The following is a 17,738-nucleotide window of genomic DNA, read 5'->3' on the forward strand; positions in this document are numbered from 1 at the left end:
GTGAAATGTGGCTGTCTGAAAGCATCACAAGGACTTCGTGGCAAGCTTACACATGCACGCAGCTAATAAAATAGGCAGTGCACATAAGCGATTGTGGAAATATCTTGCTGTGACCTGTTTCGCCTTTTGACTCCAACATTAAAAAGCGGATTTTCTGCTAGTAACAAAAGAAAAAAAAAAAAAGGCGGCAAGTGCAGGGGTCGCTTCGCAAGCATTGAAGATGGCCTAATTTTTAGGTTTAGTCAACGTCTCTACAAGTAAAGCAATGTGGAACGCTTCGACAAATGGAATGACATGGCAGGCAATTATATTTGTTAACTAAGCTCACGGTATGAGTAAATGGTTTCATGGTTACGATAAAAACATTATTGATCAAAAAGTATAGTAGAGATGACTGCTGACCGCTGGCCGGAAGATCCTGGGCGCCAGCGATCCCCACGGGCAAAGCCCTCGCCGCCTTCTGGACGGCTGGGTCAGAGCTGCGCATCAGTGACAATACTTTAAGTGCCTCCCACTGCTCCATAGTGCTCAAATTATTGTGTGGAAATGGTAGTTTCGTGCATTCCCAATAATGTGGGTGAGCTTCACAGGTTCATTACAGAACTTGCAATATACATGCATACCTATTTGGATAGATGTGCACATATATAAAGCCTCGAGTAGGGATGGCATGTTCCTGAGCCTTGGACAGCTGTTTATGCCTTGCTGGTAATTTGTGGCAAGCTAAACAGTAAGCTTGTTTGACTTCCTGAAAGCTGTAGTGAGAGTACGTGTTTTTATCCATGAAACACGAAAAGCTACAAAACTTCTATTAGATATCTCAATAGAAAGTTCGAAACGTTTAAAAGAAGTCTCAGTTTAAATGCTATTTAGATGTATATGTCTTGAAAACTTCCAGTAGCTGCATTAACACCACATTAGTGGTCTAGAAAACTTCTAGCCGTAATTCTTGAAAACTTCTCTGCAGGAAGTTTGTAGGAACTTTTTTGGCTGGGTAGTCGTTCGCTGTCCTGGCGAAGAATGTCCCATTGTCGCGTCGATGAGACGGTCATGGCGGCAGTCCTGAAGGAGGTTGTAGTGCGCCAAAGTCTGAGCTGATGATTGGCTTGATGACTCCAGCGATGACAAAATTCCAATGAAGCCCACGGCGTAGGTTTTTAAGCTGGACGTGCAGGCGGAGCGAGCCATAATTGTTGATTGTAGACCAGTTTGCCACGCTGAGCTCGAAAGACGAAGGGCAGGTACCTTGAAGAGGGGCGCGCGGGTAGCAGCAAATGTCGGAACTACTGTAGACAAGGAATAGCTGTTTTGTAATTTGGTCAGTGACAAAGATGCGACGGCCCCCAAGTTGGCAGCTCGCAGCTGTGTCTACGAGCTGCCGTTGGCGTTTCCCTTATGTTGAGCAAAGCAGGGTGGTCGGCATTGTCATGCTCTGTCCCCGAAGCGTCTATGGTAGCAGCACCGGTCGTCGTCACCAAGATGCTGTGACGGGGTGGTGTTACGGTCACGGCTTTATGAGTGGCGCGCTGGCAAGTGTTGATTCAGGCGTCATTGAAATGGAGCTGAGCTGTCTATTGATATTGTCGATACGGCGCGCAAGCTTTGTGGTGCGCAAGCTTTGTGGTGTTTAGCGGTGCGGCAACAGCCTGGACGGTGGGCGACAACTGCGGCAAAGAGACCTCGATGACGCGATCAGCGATCCCGGCAAGTTGGTCAAGAGGTAGCGTAAGCTGAGCCTGCAGAATTGCCTGGACGTGCGGTGGAAGTCGTTGAAGCCAAAGTGCTCGCAGTAAGGAATCCTGGACTTCCATGTTGCCAGCGAGAGCACGCATGTGGCAGAGGATCTGCAAAGGCTTGCGCTAGGCAAGTTCTGCGGACTGAAGTTGTCGCACCTTCTGATCTTCCAAGAGTGACAGGTGGGGGATGAGTTCAGTGTTGAGGTGTTCGTAAAGGTTGGCCATTGGTGGGTTGGCAAGGATATCACGGACCTCGTTGGCATAGCAGGCATCGAGGTGGGCGGCGACAACATAATTGTAGCAGGTCCGGTCTTGTGTGATGTGAGTGAGGGAGAACTGGGCCTTGACTTGGACAAACCATACCTCGGGCGAGTCGGCCCAAAACGGCGGAAGCTTGACGGCGACAAGCCAAACGCCGTGCGGGGCAGCGTACGGGATGCCGTCTGCCGGGGTTCTGACATCCTCGGCAGAGCCAGCAGGATGCTGCTGCACGAAATCATTGAGTTGGCCGTGCCATTCCTGAAGCTGTTGCTCTTGATTCTGGATCACCTCCTGCTGCGTGTAAAGCTGCCTCTGGAGAAGTTCCAGCTGTCGTTGAAAGGCACCTTGCTCGTCCATGGCGATGCGTTATTGTCCGTGGTCCGGGTCACCAGATGCGTGATGTCGAGTCTGCTGAAGGACGAATCCCAACATAAAAACGTAACAACTGTTTATATGATTAGCGATGGCAGCGGATGAGCATACCAACGCTACGCTCGCCTCGGTAGCGGAAGAAAAGAAGCAACTCTTCCTAGCCGGGCAGCCTGTTTTTGTAGCCACCGTCGGTGACGCATACCTCAGGTGACGCAGCGGTGGCGCTATGTTTTATCGGTAACGCAGTTCAACGTGTAGCCGTGTTATGCTGGGCCGGATGATAAGGCGAAGGTTGCACGGAAATATGCGCAGAGTGCGTCGCCGCACATTCATTTTTGTATGCATACCAGCTCACAGATGAGCTTGCCAACAAGTGGTAATAGTTGAAGGCCCATGTTATGTAACGATTCTTCTTTCCTTTAGTCAATGGTTGACATGATGCCATGTTCTTGCAACCAGCAGTAATAGCCGAGTGTGACAAGTGATAAATGAAAACAATTCCTACATATGCAGCCTTAGACATTTTCTGCAGCTTCCTTAGCCAGCAAAATTGTGGCACTATTGGTTCATGCAATTAGTGAATCCCATTTATCACCCTGAAATGCATTGGCTTCCACCAAACCATGACACAATAGGAACCTTTTAATGCACAAAAACTAAATTTTATCACTGAAAGTGTTTGGAATGCATTACACTTTCAAAGACACATGCAAAATGGCAACAACAAAAGTTACTGTTTCATAAGCTTTACTGTGTCAGATTATAAATCCCAACAGCTGCAAAACTTTGCAAATATTATGAACTTGGCAGCAACAAAAGGCCTGAAGTAATGGTTGATGTCGGACAGCAACCTGCATACGAAAGGCGCAGTGAAGCAAAAAGTGTTTTAGTCAAGCAGACACATGCACCAGCTTACCAAAAACCGAGGCTGGCCGGGCCATACAGCACACAAAGCATGAAGTACAGCATGTTAAAAATTTCTTGAGCTTCTTTCACTCCAGTGTGTTATCGCTAGATCTAAACAAAGCAAAGCTTCAAACAATCAATAACAAATACAATAGAAGGCGTTAAGATAATCTCAGAATACATGGCAAAGAACTAGGAAACCAAGCCTATGCAGTAGAAATAACTTATATGTGGTAGTGTTAATGAGTGATGTACTAGTTCCTTTTTTAGCATAGCTTAGTATAACAGAATAACTTAATTATGAATCAAGTTGCGTATAAATACTTCACCACTGAATTGCTAGTAAATATGCTGCAAGTGTCAACTGCCTAGAGATGCTTTAAAACTGCCATCTTTTTTTTTCTTTTTTTTTTCTCAGACATTACCTGCAGCGTCTTTGTTGCCATTATAGTGGGGGGCACAAGAATTCAGAAAATGAATCCGCCGTCTTGCGGCTAACCAGATCTGGCGGTAACAAATTTCATTCGGAAATCGTTTTTGGGAAAAATTGATTTTTAAAAAAGATCAGTCCTGAGGGTATATGGTCAAACTTTAAATTTGTGATCCAAACAGGAGGACTGATAACGCGCTGGTTGTAGATAATCGGAAGCATTTATTCCAGTTTGCTTGTTATAAATCGAATAAAACAATTTGAGTATAAGATGACATCTTCGCTCTTTTGAAGACTGCCACTTAAGGCCTCTCTTCAGGTCTCAAGAACTTTCAGATCGATCATACTTCCCCAGAACAATTCTAGACTGAACAAGAGACTGAATACGCTCAAGTGCATCAATATGTCCTTTGTGAAACGGGTCCCACACAGGACAGGCATATTCCAGCATAGGTCTAACAGAGGCATGGCATACGGTCTGTTTAACTTCTTAGTCACATGCTTAAGGTTTCATTCTAGAAAGCCAAGGGCTTTGCCTGCCCTGCTAACACTGTTGATTCGTACCGACCACGCCCCTTCTTCGTTCCCTTCTTTATGCTCCTCCTTATGGAGTTTAATAATTGCTGCAATGCCTTACAATCGCTACAATTGAATACCATTCTTGCAATAGACAAAATAGGTTAATGATAATGTAGGTAAACTAAACAGAAGGGAGCAGATAGTATACGACAGCAGAGTGCCCAGTCTAGGCTATAGAGGATATTCACCTACTTGCAAACAAGCTGCACACAAGCACAGAAATGCAATATTGACTTTCAGCAATGTCACATTTCCCTTTATAGTTGATAAGTCTTTTGTTTGCAACCACAGAGTGTAATGTCACTCACGCACTGATGAACATTGATGGACCTTTTGCTGGCACTGTTCAGACAAGCCTGGTAGTTCTCCAGCCACGCCATAATGCTGGTGCGAATTTCCACATCTGATGCAGATGCAGCACTGGTGTTTTTCCAAATAGCCTCCGTAATAGAGAGTCAAGTCTAAAGACTATCACACATCCACGAAACCTTGCAAGTCCCTATGCCCAACATGACATTTCAGTATTTAAAGTGGCACGTAATGTGGAAAAGTGCGCCTAATTTGTAGTCGAAAGGCTAGCGATTCAGACCTAAATCAAGCATTAGATGCAAAAGTACATATTTTCAACAGAACTGCTTGATAAATATTTAGCAGCCAGGTTTCAGTTTTGAAGCTTTAATGTTAATTTGTCGTACTACATATTGCCCTGCACACCGGATGACTGTACACGGCAATGGCTGTAAAATGGAAACAAAGTCAGCTGCTTGTTTCATCTATGTGGTTTCAATTTCACCATACAAACTGGACAAATTAAACATACGAGAGCTTGACAATGCCCAGTAACACTAATTTCTTATTCACTTACCTGCGATTACTCGGTAGATCTCAGTGTCAACTAAACCAAGGTGTCTACCAAGTTGACATTTCCAAATTCCCCGAGTTTTCCAGGTTTTCCCCGAGTGCCTTTGCAAAATTTCCAGAGTGACACAAAAATTCGTTTTATGTAACAGCGGGCTGACACCATGTTGCCCACTGCTGTTACTCTCTAGTAAGCATGCTAAAAAATTTAATAACAATCCAGTTTCAACAGTAAGGAGCAGCAATTACTTTATTCATAAAGAAATCAGAAAGGAGAGGTTAGTAAAATGCACAGCAAATAAAATATATTTGAAAAAAAAAGAAAGTAAAAAGGTAAATTGTAAAGTCAGTCATGCTACACTTCTTTATAAAAAGGATTAAATCCCCCGCTCAAATTCAAGAAAGAAAAAAGTATATTTCAAGGTTGCTACCGACAAGCCCCACATCAAACTTCATGTAGAACATAGTAGTGCCTACGCCAAAGTGGTACTCTGCAACGATACATACCACTAAGAAGTAAAATAGAAGTGATTTAGGTTACCAGAATGTTCAATTTAACCTAAGCTTAATGTCTCTGCTCTATTCCTTGCTACTACTGCACAGCAATAAAAAAAAGATAGGTCGCGTCCACAAACGTGGATGCTGTGACTGAAGGGGCTATGAGCTATTTCTTTTAACTGTTAGCAAGCTCATTGGTATGAGGCCCGAACATTATCACAAGGGAGATTCTGTCTCGACAGCTGGTGTGTCAACCTCAACTGTCCTGACATACTCTCAGCCCGTGCACAATGCTCGAGTGTTGCGTTTCACTACTTTAAAAGGTTTATTTTGATTTGGATAAGACACACCTGCATCTCTGCGCCAGCCAATACTGTTTTTTGAGCTCAAGCTCCTTGGAAGAAGCGGCGGCAGGGTTCCTACCTTACATATTGAAATACGTAGGTCCTTTCTGTTCTCACCTTCCTTCCACCGTGTGTTCGCACCACGGACTATTTGAAGCATCCTCTTGGTCAGTTGTATAGTCAACATCCGATTTTTCAGACTCCCTAGGGGCTGCAAAAACATCTGCAAAATCGGGCAGTTCGAAAAAATGAATTCATGTCTTTTACCGCCCTTAATGGCTCAAATCCCTGCAGGCACATCCGAAAAGGCCTGCCAGTACATTTATTACGTATATCGGTGCTCGTACTGTGACAGGAGATTGCGGGTGGACGCGCATATAATTAAGGAATACATATTGTGTCCCATGACAACCCAGATAGCCACAAACATTCAATAGATGTGCCGGATTGATCCAAACATCCAGTAAAAAATGGGATGTCTTATGGACATCCTTTAAACGCACATAAAACTAAGGAACATACAATGACATCAAAGCTTTGGATGTCCAGTGAACATCCACTTCGTTCATTCATCAGATGTACAGCAGACAAAATGTTGGATGTCCATAAAATGTCTCTAAAAACAGTACTTCAGACATACATTGCACCTCCATAAAATTTGTAGTTTAGACATGCATTGTAGGCCCTTTAAAATTTTCGCATTGCATACACCCTTCTACGATTTTGACGTGTACGATGCCATGCAGTTGGTGCCTGTAGTTGGTGCGACTATTCGCACTTTCCAGCGCAGAGAACGTTTTAATATGGCAGGGATAGAGGCGATGGAGGCGATACGAAGGCGTGTGCACCTCCAGAAGCAGGCGGCCTATGGGCCTTTGGTATCTCTAAGCGCGATCATTGACCTTGCTAAGGAAACGCAGAGATGTGTTTTTGAAGGAGAGGCAACGTTTAACGCTGGCCATATAATATGGTGTGGAATACGAGAGACGACAAGCGCGGCTGTCCAGGTCGAGTCACTCTGCCTGCACACAGGCGCTGCAAGAAGCTCTCCGCATACTATAAAAGTCTGCAATGTAACATGCGCCGTAAAGGTCACTATTTCTCCTTACATTTTGTAGTCTATACGTGATGTACGAGAATTGACACCAAGCAGTTAAGGTAAGGATGTAAACAAAGAGCAGTACTACCGATGCCGCTGCATAAAGTAAACGTGTGCATTCACGACGAGAGATATACATGGCTTCATGCACCGGCTTAGTTGCGGAATGCTTGTTAAAAATGCTAGATAACATGGAAACATCTCAATAGTGCTGATTTACAATATCTGGGCGAGACGATGAGGTGCGCCAGCGCGCTCCATTTTCAGCATGAATAGCGCTTTCGTGTACTGTAGGGAAGCTCGCATGCGCAGTCTTATAGCGGTGTCACACGAGCACTCTTGAACGCGATCAAGCACGCTCCGGATTAAAATTCACGACTGCGATTGGCTCCCTCTCACGCCGCTTGCGCAAAGGAGCCAATCACGACCGAGAAATTCGATCCGGATCGTTCTTGATCGTGATTAAAAGTGCGCTGTGTGACACCTGTATTAATGACCACTTCAGGTACATAGTCCTGGCCCTTGCTTCCTGAAACATTCTTATAGAAGAGATGCTTTAAGATCAAACAAAACAAATAGATCAGAAACGTGTGCGCGTGACCTCCATCGGTACGCACCTTTCACTACGGCCAAGAAAAAGAAAAATCAGAGAATGCATTGTGCATTGACCGCCTGCTTCGTTCTCATACAGAACGAACTAAGAACAGTTGCGGAATGCGTTTAGTTTGCAATGCTTGCGACGCAGTGTCAGGCACCGTCGCAGAGTATCTACTGAAACAGCGCGAGCGCGGTCAGAAAATTTAATAAACAGTGAATCTTGCGTACTTAAATTTACCTTGGGAATCTGTGGAGGGCTTTCTTCAGCCAATCCTAGCCCTTACTTTTGCTTCGTGGGACCGCAGCGGGAACTTTTGCGAAGGCACAGCATTTCTCTTCAGCTGCTTTTGTAAGGGCTTCAACTCGTGTTTAAGGCAAATTTTCACAATCAGCTCGCCACAAAAATAATATGAAATAATTGAGAGCAGCGCAACAGTCAATTACACACACCAATGTGGCCCCAAAAGTCGTCTTTGTTGAAATGCTCGCTACATATGACCATTTCTTTGCTGACTTTGCTTCTCAATGTGGAGCTTGATCACCCACAACTTCCTCCATTTTTTCTCTATAGGAATGTGGTGCAGGCTTACTTTTCCCAAAATTGCGCGATTTGTACATTGTGGCACACTGCATATGCGGTTGCTCTTCGCTCGTCGACTGCTTTTTTTCTAAACGAAGAGTACGAAAACGTCAACATAGCTGCAGAAACCGCGTGAATGGGAAGGCCATCACCTCCTCCCGGCAGAAACTCTATGTTCCCGGCTTCCGAAAAATCCGCGCGGCGGTGCTAGCGTATCTGGAAAGCCATCGGGAAATTGTCAGACAGTGGCGATACAGGGCCAGGAAATAACTCGGGTAACAGAATATAAATACCTTGGTCATTGCCTTGGTATATAGATAAACGAAGGCAATAGATATATGGAAACACAGGAAAAAACAATAACAGTGAATTGGAAGAGAAATGCAGCCATAATGCAGCACAGAGCGATATGGGGATACAATAGGTACGAGGTGCTCCGAGGTATGTGGAAAGGTGTAATGGTTCCAGGACTTACTTTTGGAAATGCGGTTGTTTGCTTTAAATCAGGGGTACAATTAGGACTCGATGGGGACCAAAGGTCAGTGGGTCGCCTCGCATTGGGCGCTCACAGGAAGACTACAAATGAGGCTGTGCAGGGTGATACGGGCTGGACTAGTTTTGAAGTGAGGGAAGCTCGCAGACAACTTGAGTATGAAGAACGACTGAAGAATGTGGAAGAAAGTAAATGGGCTGGCAGAGTGTTGAGGTATCTGTACAGGAAAAACATTAATTCACAGCGGAGGAGAAGAACTAGGAAGCTTACCAGCAAGTATGCGGCCTGTAGGGTGGGCGACACCGACCTTGACACAGCAACAAAGAACGTCAAGCGGAAAGTCAGAGAGGCTGAAATAATCTCATGGGTGGCGGCAATGGGAAAGAAACCTGCCATGAGTAACTACGTAAGAGGAAAAAACGAAATCAGGAAAGAAACAATTTATGAACTCAAAGGGAAGCTCAATACTTTTCGAAGCGAGATCGGGATGCCTTAGAACACGCACCTATAAAGCGAGATATATGGACGAAGAAGCATGTGCTTGCTGCGGTAAAGTGAAGACGTCTACCCAGCGGTCGATTTAGGCACCACTAGCCTCCTTGTTGCCCTTGGCATCCCTTGGAACAGTCAGAGGAGGCATTGGTACTGTTGGTACAGTGAACTACTCTGTACCGAAGGTTCAACGAGAGGAGCGGAAAAAGTGAACATTGGAGGATTGGTGGCAGAAAAGTAGGGAAACGAGAAAAAACGGAGACGTACGAAAGTTCAATTCGCAATAGGGGATCAGAAAATTAGGTTGTGAAAGTTCATAGTGTTTTTTTTATTGTTTAACCTAGGTATAAGACATTAGGCAGTATAATTGCAAGAGCTCAGTGGCGCAACCCATCACCCCGTTCCAAAGGGGACGCTCATAACATTCATCCACGTATCCAGCGCAAATACACATGTAATGGATGTCCATAAGACCATAGAGTTTCCTACAAAAATTTTGTAGGAAACTCTATGGGAAACTACGCATAAGACGCCCCCACTTTATTCTTCAGTGTACTAGTGCAGTGTACTTCATTCTATAATGTGCCATTTTTTTGCTGGACATCGATCGATTGCTGCTACTTCATATAATGGATGTTTGAGCATGAAATGTACATTTTTTCAGTAGAACGAAATACACAAGCAGTGGGCGAAGTGAAAGAAGAACGTACATGCACCCAAAACTTTTGTGTTGCGGATTCTGAGTTTTTGTAGACTTCTTTGTTTCCAACTTTGGAAAAGTAATCAAAAAACAAGGTACACTACATTCAGCAATTAACTGATTTATAGCAAAAAAAAGTACACAGAAATTATATGAAGGGACTCTACCGCACATTTTAAAAGGGCGACAAACCTCACGTGCGCAAGTTATTGCGTGGCCTCCGTTACTTGACACTTCGTCTCGGAGGATATGTGTGTCGAACTAAAGGAGCCGGAAGCAGGCCATAAATGTCGCACTAAATGAAAAATAATGTTTAAAGACGTTAGAAACGTTAAATAATTTTAAAAAATTTTGTATCATTATTGTCCTATTATGAATTATCCTCACAGTCGCGTGCCTTCAATACGTCACTATAAGCGCAGGTTGCGCAGGTGGCGCAGGCATCAAGCAAGCGTATGCGGTAATGGCGCTGAGCCGTGCTTTTCTGTGCCGTGCTCCCTGAAGGGCTGCATAAGATAGCAAGATAGCGACCATTTCCGTTCTCAAAATGATCCACTTTTAGGTTGCGGTGCCTGATACTGTGACACCTCATTTCTTATTCTCGCCTTGTGTGCAGTGGTGTCCGGTCGTCAGCAAGTACTACATGCTTTTAAAGCTATGTCGGCGGTTTGTTTTTGTACTTTTATGCCGGTAATGAGTGCTTAGCATGGGCCGGAAGAGCTGATGCATAACGCAAACGCACAACGGTTTCAGCAGTACCCTTCAAGGCATGTCGGCGGTGTTTCTTCTCGGAATATTATTAAACTGAGCTAGCTTGAACAGCTGAACTGCAACCCGAAACAAATGGTGACAGGCAAGCGACCTTCTTGTCTGTCTCCCTTTGTCCCGTGTTTGTCCGCAGGTTTTGTGCATAACGTAACAATGGTTTCAGTGGTTCTGGCTAACGTTTTCAATAGTGGTGCTCGATGTTGTGAGGTCGTCACTGTTCCTGCATTGCTTTTGTTCTGTCTGCCGGTGGAGGTCTTTTGTAATAAGGGCTGTCTGTAGAGCTATGTGATATTTTGCGTGCTTTATTCCTCCTCTGTGCGTTTACATTGCTCCTGCGTATAGCGTGCAGTATTACGTGCTTGTATCATATGTAGGCACAAGCCATGTACTTTTCAAGTTTTCTTGACCGATCTGTTTGCACATTATATAAAGCTTCTCTGTGCTCTACTGCTTGCAGGGACAAATTTCAATGTCAGTGGTACTATTTAAGCAGATGCCTTAGATCTGCCCCCATGGTAAAGGAGATGCTAAAGGTGTGGATTTCTACTCTGAGATTTTAACCTAATCACTGAAGTTATAGAAGCTGAAAACTGGTTACTGTAGGCGTTTTAGGCTGCTTTGTATGTCTTACCCGCTCATTCAGAAATGTGCCTCAACTTCAAGCCCAGGCTTGATTTAGTCACGGTAAAGCCTGACGCGAACGTGCCCGAGGAAAGGCAATGAGTATCTTGGACACTTTCACGCCTGTCGTTATAGCGAGAAAATCAAGCGTGGGGCTTCAAGTAAGGGTGAATATCTGAATGCGGGTTAAGTAATAAGCGATGTTTGCATAGTTGTAAAGATTCTGCCCTCTTTTTCATGTTTAGGATGCTCAAGCCAGCCAGCACGAGAGTGGTCTTCCAAGTACGATTCGCCCTCCAGCCCTGTATAGCATCGTACCGTGTGCCTTTAGGAGCGCTAACAAAGTTTCTTCTGTTGAAACTGGTAGCGGTACAACTTGTAGTCACGATAATAACTAAGGCTAAACCTATCTTCAGCGCACAAAAATAATGTTGCCTTTGAAGTGGCAACCTTAACATGAGCACTCACTGCAACATGTTTCCTTGGTGGTACTGCTGCGGGGGCCAATGCAATTAATCACTGCTGCTATGTTGAGGCTAGTGAACACCAACCAGATAACGCTACGAAGATGTAGCAGCTCGTCTCCAGCATCAGCTTAATCAATGCTTTGGCCTTTCGTGGCACCTGATTGCATTACAAGCAGTGCTGTATGTTTTCAAAAATGTGACAAATGTAGAATCCTGTAACCTGGTGTCAGGCTGAGTGTACGGAAAGCATTGAGACGGTTTAAAAAGGAAAGGGCTGATTTGATACTGCTACGAGTGGCTCAGCACTCTCAGCAGCATGGTGTGGCCTGGTGCCACTGCACTTGGTTGACTATTGCATACCACGTGTGCTGGAGTACCAGGTAACCACTAACTGCAATTAAATTGACATTGCTTATGATCCATGAATCTACACACTAATTGGCTGAAGTCCAACTCGCATGGAAATATAGTTATTCTACTTGAATAATTTATAGAGCATACCATGGTTGTACTTGGGCTGCATGCTTACATACTCGAGGAAAATGAGGCAGAAATTAAAATAATTCCTCGTTATAACAGTCTCCATTTCTAAGAGTGAGAACATCTTGAAACTATTTTTTATGCAGCAGCTATGTTCCGAATATTTCTCCTTTATGGAGAAGCTACTTTGGCACCTATTTGCTTCAAGGGCTTGCCTGCTTCTCTTACACAATTTATCACTTTGCTAACGTATTGATGGTTTTCAGATTGTTTTTCCTATAGAAAATACTGCTATTTTGGGCCTTCAGCTATTGCTGTCCTTTGTTTCACTATGTTGTTTCTATTCTTTCTTTTTTTCTTTTGCTAAATACAAGGCTAGTAAAATAGTGCTTTGATGTTTCCATATGTGAATTAGGTCTCATAATGTGCCCTCTGCGTTTTATTTTACTAGAGAGAATGCAGCTAACACTGTATTGCCCACCTAAAAAATTGTCTTTTACGGGAAGTGTTCCTTTTCAAGCGTTTCTTTTATGGTCTTATTTTATTCATCCTTTAGTATGTTTATGCTTAGCTGTTATGCAAAAGCGATATTTTTATATTGGTTTGTGTGTTAAGCGTTCATTGTGCCTTTCAGAAACCAAGAGATAGCATTATGTTGTATTTTAGTTTACACTTTATTTTCATGAGACAGCTGCAGTATGCCATTGTATTTCACTGCAAACATTATGTACAGCATTACATACTTGTCAAACGGTTGATACCAATGAGTTTCACAATAAAAAGGCTGGTGGTGACTTTCCAGTTTTTCTTCGGTTAGTAATAGTGGCACTTTGATTTGTTGTTCCAAATGGTCCAGGACTCTCCGAGAAGCTGTGTACGCCATTAATCACTGGCTGTAATAGCATCTCCAGCAGTCTGGGACAACAAATTGAGGAGGCCCAGTGCACGCGTGCATGACGAATAAAAGAAACAGCCAGAAATAGTACAGGGCACATCCAATGGATGTCAGTGTGGATATCTATTGGATGTTGTGGAGACAGTCATACGTAGTACAATGCATGTCCTATGGATGTAAGTGTGGTTGATATAGATATCCATTAGATGTACTAAATATCTATTGGGTGTTGTGGACGTCTATTGTATGCTACATAAATTCAGACCCGACATCCCCACAGCGTACCGCTTGCATGTTCTGGATGCATTTGTGATGATCCATAGTACATCCATGCAACGTTTCCTGGATAAATCTGGGTATCTAATAGACGTACTGAATGTCCAAAGTGTACCATATTATGGACATTTTTTGGATGTACCTGGGTAATTGCCTCTTCCTACACTTGTTATGCTTCGCCGCAATACTTTCGCGTATGCTTCACCGCGTAACACATCTGTATCGAGGCGAAGCTGACTTTTGGGAACCAGCACTATGCAACGCGTCGGCTTTCCGAGCTTTGAGACCAATCGCGAAGTCCACAATGTCGGAGTCCCAGCAGTTGTTGACAGCGACGAATTTTGTCAATAAAAAACACGGCACCGAACGGAAGCTAGGCCTAGCTGCTAGTCTGCAGCTAGGCCTGCAGCTAGTCTGCAGCTAGGCCTAGCGTTGCCGCGATGTTGGCTGCGGCTGCCAGCGAACTGCCTGCGAGGCGGCGAGTAATCGAAATGGCGGCGGTGTTGGCTTCGATTCACGCCGTTTCGGACCTGCGGTAGGTGCAAAAAGTCCTGAAAATCGGACTTCCGAAGGGTTCTTGCTTCCGAAATTTCAGACGTTTTTATACATTGACTCTATGGGCTATGTGGTGGTGCCATGGAACCGTCCGAATTATCGGCGTCCCGAAAGTCGGTTGTTGACTGTACACTGCAACTCCAGCCGACGACACGGCTTCAGAGAGGGTTCGCTACGATTCTTCTCTGTTACTCGAGCCAGCATTACTGCAGCTTTCGCTCCCCTTAAATAAAATTACAACTAATTTTCCCTGATAGAAGCACAAATTCCCAGAGTTTTCCCTGAGTATTTAGAGACTATTCAAAATCCCTGAGAATTCCCGGCTTTGCCGGTTGGTAGACACCCTGTAAACACTTCTTTCCCTTTTGACCATACCAAGTGTACTGAACGCCAACAGTCCTGAAATAGGTACTTCCTAATGTTTGCCGTCACAGCACGCACATTGCTTCCACCGATAAGGGACAGCGCCTTGCACTGTTGGAAGAAAGCTGTATATAAGCTCTGGTAGAATAAAAATATACGAAACTTCGCGATCTGGTCCACAGTCTGCGATGCTTTGTTGCAGGCGCTCCCCATTATGTACAGAAGCCAAAAGGCAAACCTGTACATCAGGCTCATCGATCTCATCACAGGAAATGGGAAAGTTTATTCTAAATAGGAAAAGTACACAGGAAATATTGTACAAGACATCTGAATCCCTAGCTCAAGGCTAGTTCGGATCCATGCTAGTTATTATGTACAATCCCAACGGCAATACGACAAAGTGTAAATAAATCATATGTACATAAATATTCATTTATAAACAAAAAGCAGAGTACTTGTAAAAGCTACGAGAAACCTAGAGAAAGGAATTTGAACGTAGTAACTAACTACACACTGCAAGTGACAAAAAAAAAAGCAAAAAGAAACACACACAAACATAAATACGCCAGCTAGATGAAAATCTTATGGAAATAATAGCAGTGAGTGATAATGGAATTTTAATGATATTGAAAAAAATTTGGCTTGTTTTACTTCTGATGGTAAGCTGTTCCATAGGAGTGCTCCAGTGCGGTTTAACCTCCTCCTTCCATATACATTATGCATTTTTGGCAAGAGAAAATTTTCCTTAAGTTCGCTGCATGTATTGCTTCTGGAGTATAAAAAATTGATTAACTCGAGGGACAGTTAGTGGTTATGCTATTATAATTAAAAGGCAGTATACTTCAACTTTGATACAGCGACATTGACTCGATTCAAACTTATTTAGCAGTAGGTCATGATCCACAGTGTCAAACGCTTTGCGCACACCTAGAAATATGTTTCAGCATTGCCATTTGTTGGGCGTGTTAGTAAACTGAAAGCATATTTAGCGCCAGCAAACAAGGACGGAAGGGAGACGACATTGTGGTGTCGTCTCCCTTCCGTCCTTGTTTGCTGGCGCTAAATATGCTTTCACCTAGAAATATGCCTAGGACACTTTTGTTGTTCAAGTGAGAATTTATGTAGTCACACAATGCTAATCCAGCTATAGATGTCGATATTTTAGCTCAAAATAAACCATGCTGACAATAAAACAAAATGGATTCACATTCAAGAAAATAAGTGATTCATTGGGCAATAAGTTTTTCAAAGACGGTGGTCCCAATTATGGTCCCAATTTCTGTAAATAGGAATAACCTATAGCGATCTTTAATAAGTCTGGATAGGTAGCAGTATAGAAAGAGAGATTGAATATTTTTTCTAATGGCTTCAGGCACGTACCCAGGATTTTTTTTCGGGGGGGGCCCACCACCTCCATCATCATCATCATCATCATCATCATCATCATCATCATCATCATCATCATCATCATCATCCTGTTTTATGTCCACTGCAGGACGAAGGCCTCTCCCTGCGATCTCCATTTACCCCTGTCCTGCGCCAACCGATTCCAACTAGCGCCCGTGAATTTCCTAATTTCATCGCTCCACTTAGTGTTTTGTCGTCCTCGATTGCGTTTTCCTTCTCTTGATGCCCATTCTGTAACCCTAATGGTCCAACGGTTAACTAACCGGCGCATTACATGACCTGCCCAGCTACATTTTTTCCTCTTGATGTCAATTAGAATATCGTCTATACCCGTTCGCTCTCTGATCCAAACCGCTCTCTTTCTCTCTCTTAACGTTATGCCTAGCAATCTTCGTTCGATCGCTCCTTGCGCGGTCCTTAACTCATTCTCAAATCTCTGCGCCATATGTCAGCGCTGGCAAAATGCACTGATTGCAAACCTTACTTTTCAATAATAATGGTAAGCTTCCAGTCAGGAACTGGCAATGTCTGCCGTATGCGATCCAACCTATTTTTATTCTTCTGTGAATTTCCTTCTCATGATCAGGGTTCCCTGTGATTAATTGACATAGGTAAACGTACTCCTTCACAGTCTCTAGTGGCCGACTGGCGATCCTGATCTCTTGTTCCTTTGCCCGGCTATTTATCATTATCTTCATCTTCTGCATATTATTATTCAACCCCACTCTTACAATCTCTCTGTTAAGGTCTCCAATCATTTGTTGTAACTCGTCTGCATTGTTGTTGAATAGAACAATGTCATCGGCAAACCGAAGGTTGCTGAGATATTTGCCATCGATCTTTACTCCTAAGCCTTCCCAGTTTAACAGCTTGAATTCTTCTAAGCACGCAGTGAATAGCTTTGGAGAAATTGTGTCTCCCTGTCTGACCCATTTCCCTATGGTATCTCCCTGCTTTTCTTGTGTAGAATTAAGGTAGCTGTAGAACCTCTGTATATATTCTTACGCGAAGGACGAGCCGGTAAGACGAGAAACTATTTACAGATTGTATTTACAATAACGGTTGCAGCGGTGACCGGTTAGATTCACAGCGCGAGCCCAGTTCGTTCTTCCTCCTCTTTTCTGGAGTGATGGCGCCCACGCACCTCGTTCAAACAAACAAATACCACACGCAAGTAGCAATATTTTTCAAGCTTTTTACGTAAGCGTTCTGTAGTCCTTGATTACGTAGTGCCTCTAGACTGCTGGTATCTCTACTGAATACAATGCATTTTCGTAATCAGTATAAACCACATAGAGAGGCTCATTGTACTCTGCAGATTTCGCGATAACCTGATTGATGACATGGATGTGATCCATTGTAAGGTATCTCTTCCTGAAGCCAGCCTGTTACCTTGGTTGACAAAATCCAGTGTTGCCCTTATTCTATTGGAGATTATTTTGGTAAATATCTTGTACAATACTGGGAGCAAGCTAATGGTCCTATAATTTTTCAATTCTTTAACGTCTCCTTTTTTGTGGATCAGTATAATGTCTGCATTCTTCCAGTTTTCTGGGACCCTTGCAGTCGATATACACTTCGTATAAAGAGCCGCCAGTTTTCCAAGCATTATGTCTCCTCCATCTTTGATTAAATGGACTGTTATTCCACCTTCTCCTCCCGCTCTTCATCGTTTCATGTCTTGCAGGGCCCTTCTGACCTCATCGCTAGTTATAGGAGAGTTTCTGTATCCTGTTCATTACTGTTTCTAATTGAGGTATCGTGACTCCTCTGGGTACTGTATACAGGTCAGCTTAGAATTTTTCCGCTGCTTTTACTGTATCTTCGAGATTGCTTATGATATTATCCCTATTATCTTTTAGTGCATACATCATGGTTTGTCCTATGCCAGGTTTCTTTTTTACTGATTTCAGGCTGCGTTCATTTTTTACGGCATCTTCAGTCTTTCTCGTGTTATAGTT

General features: G+C 43.6%; 1 long non-coding RNA gene across 4 annotated transcripts; it reads right to left on the reverse strand.

Annotated features, from left to right (window-relative positions):
* Positions 1–3,014: 3,014 nt before the first annotated feature.
* Positions 3,015–9,583, reverse strand: LOC139060415 (uncharacterized). Of its 4 annotated transcripts, none has more exons than XR_011514798.1 (4): positions 9,259–9,583; positions 6,102–9,155; positions 5,150–5,247; positions 3,015–3,220 (listed from the first exon to the last, which is right to left on the reverse strand). It is a non-coding gene; the product is annotated as an uncharacterized lncRNA (long non-coding RNA). The 4 variants fall into 4 exon arrangements; XR_011514799.1 differs by having other exon boundaries at positions 6,102–8,922; positions 9,024–9,583; XR_011514797.1 differs by having other exon boundaries at positions 3,020–3,220; positions 6,102–6,207; positions 7,919–9,575.
* Between the last annotated feature and the right edge of the window lie 8,155 nt (positions 9,584–17,738).

The sequence above is a fragment of the Dermacentor albipictus genome, chromosome 1 (assembly GCF_038994185.2).
Source record: "Dermacentor albipictus isolate Rhodes 1998 colony chromosome 1, USDA_Dalb.pri_finalv2, whole genome shotgun sequence".
Classification (NCBI taxonomy): domain Eukaryota; kingdom Metazoa; phylum Arthropoda; class Arachnida; order Ixodida; family Ixodidae; genus Dermacentor; species Dermacentor albipictus.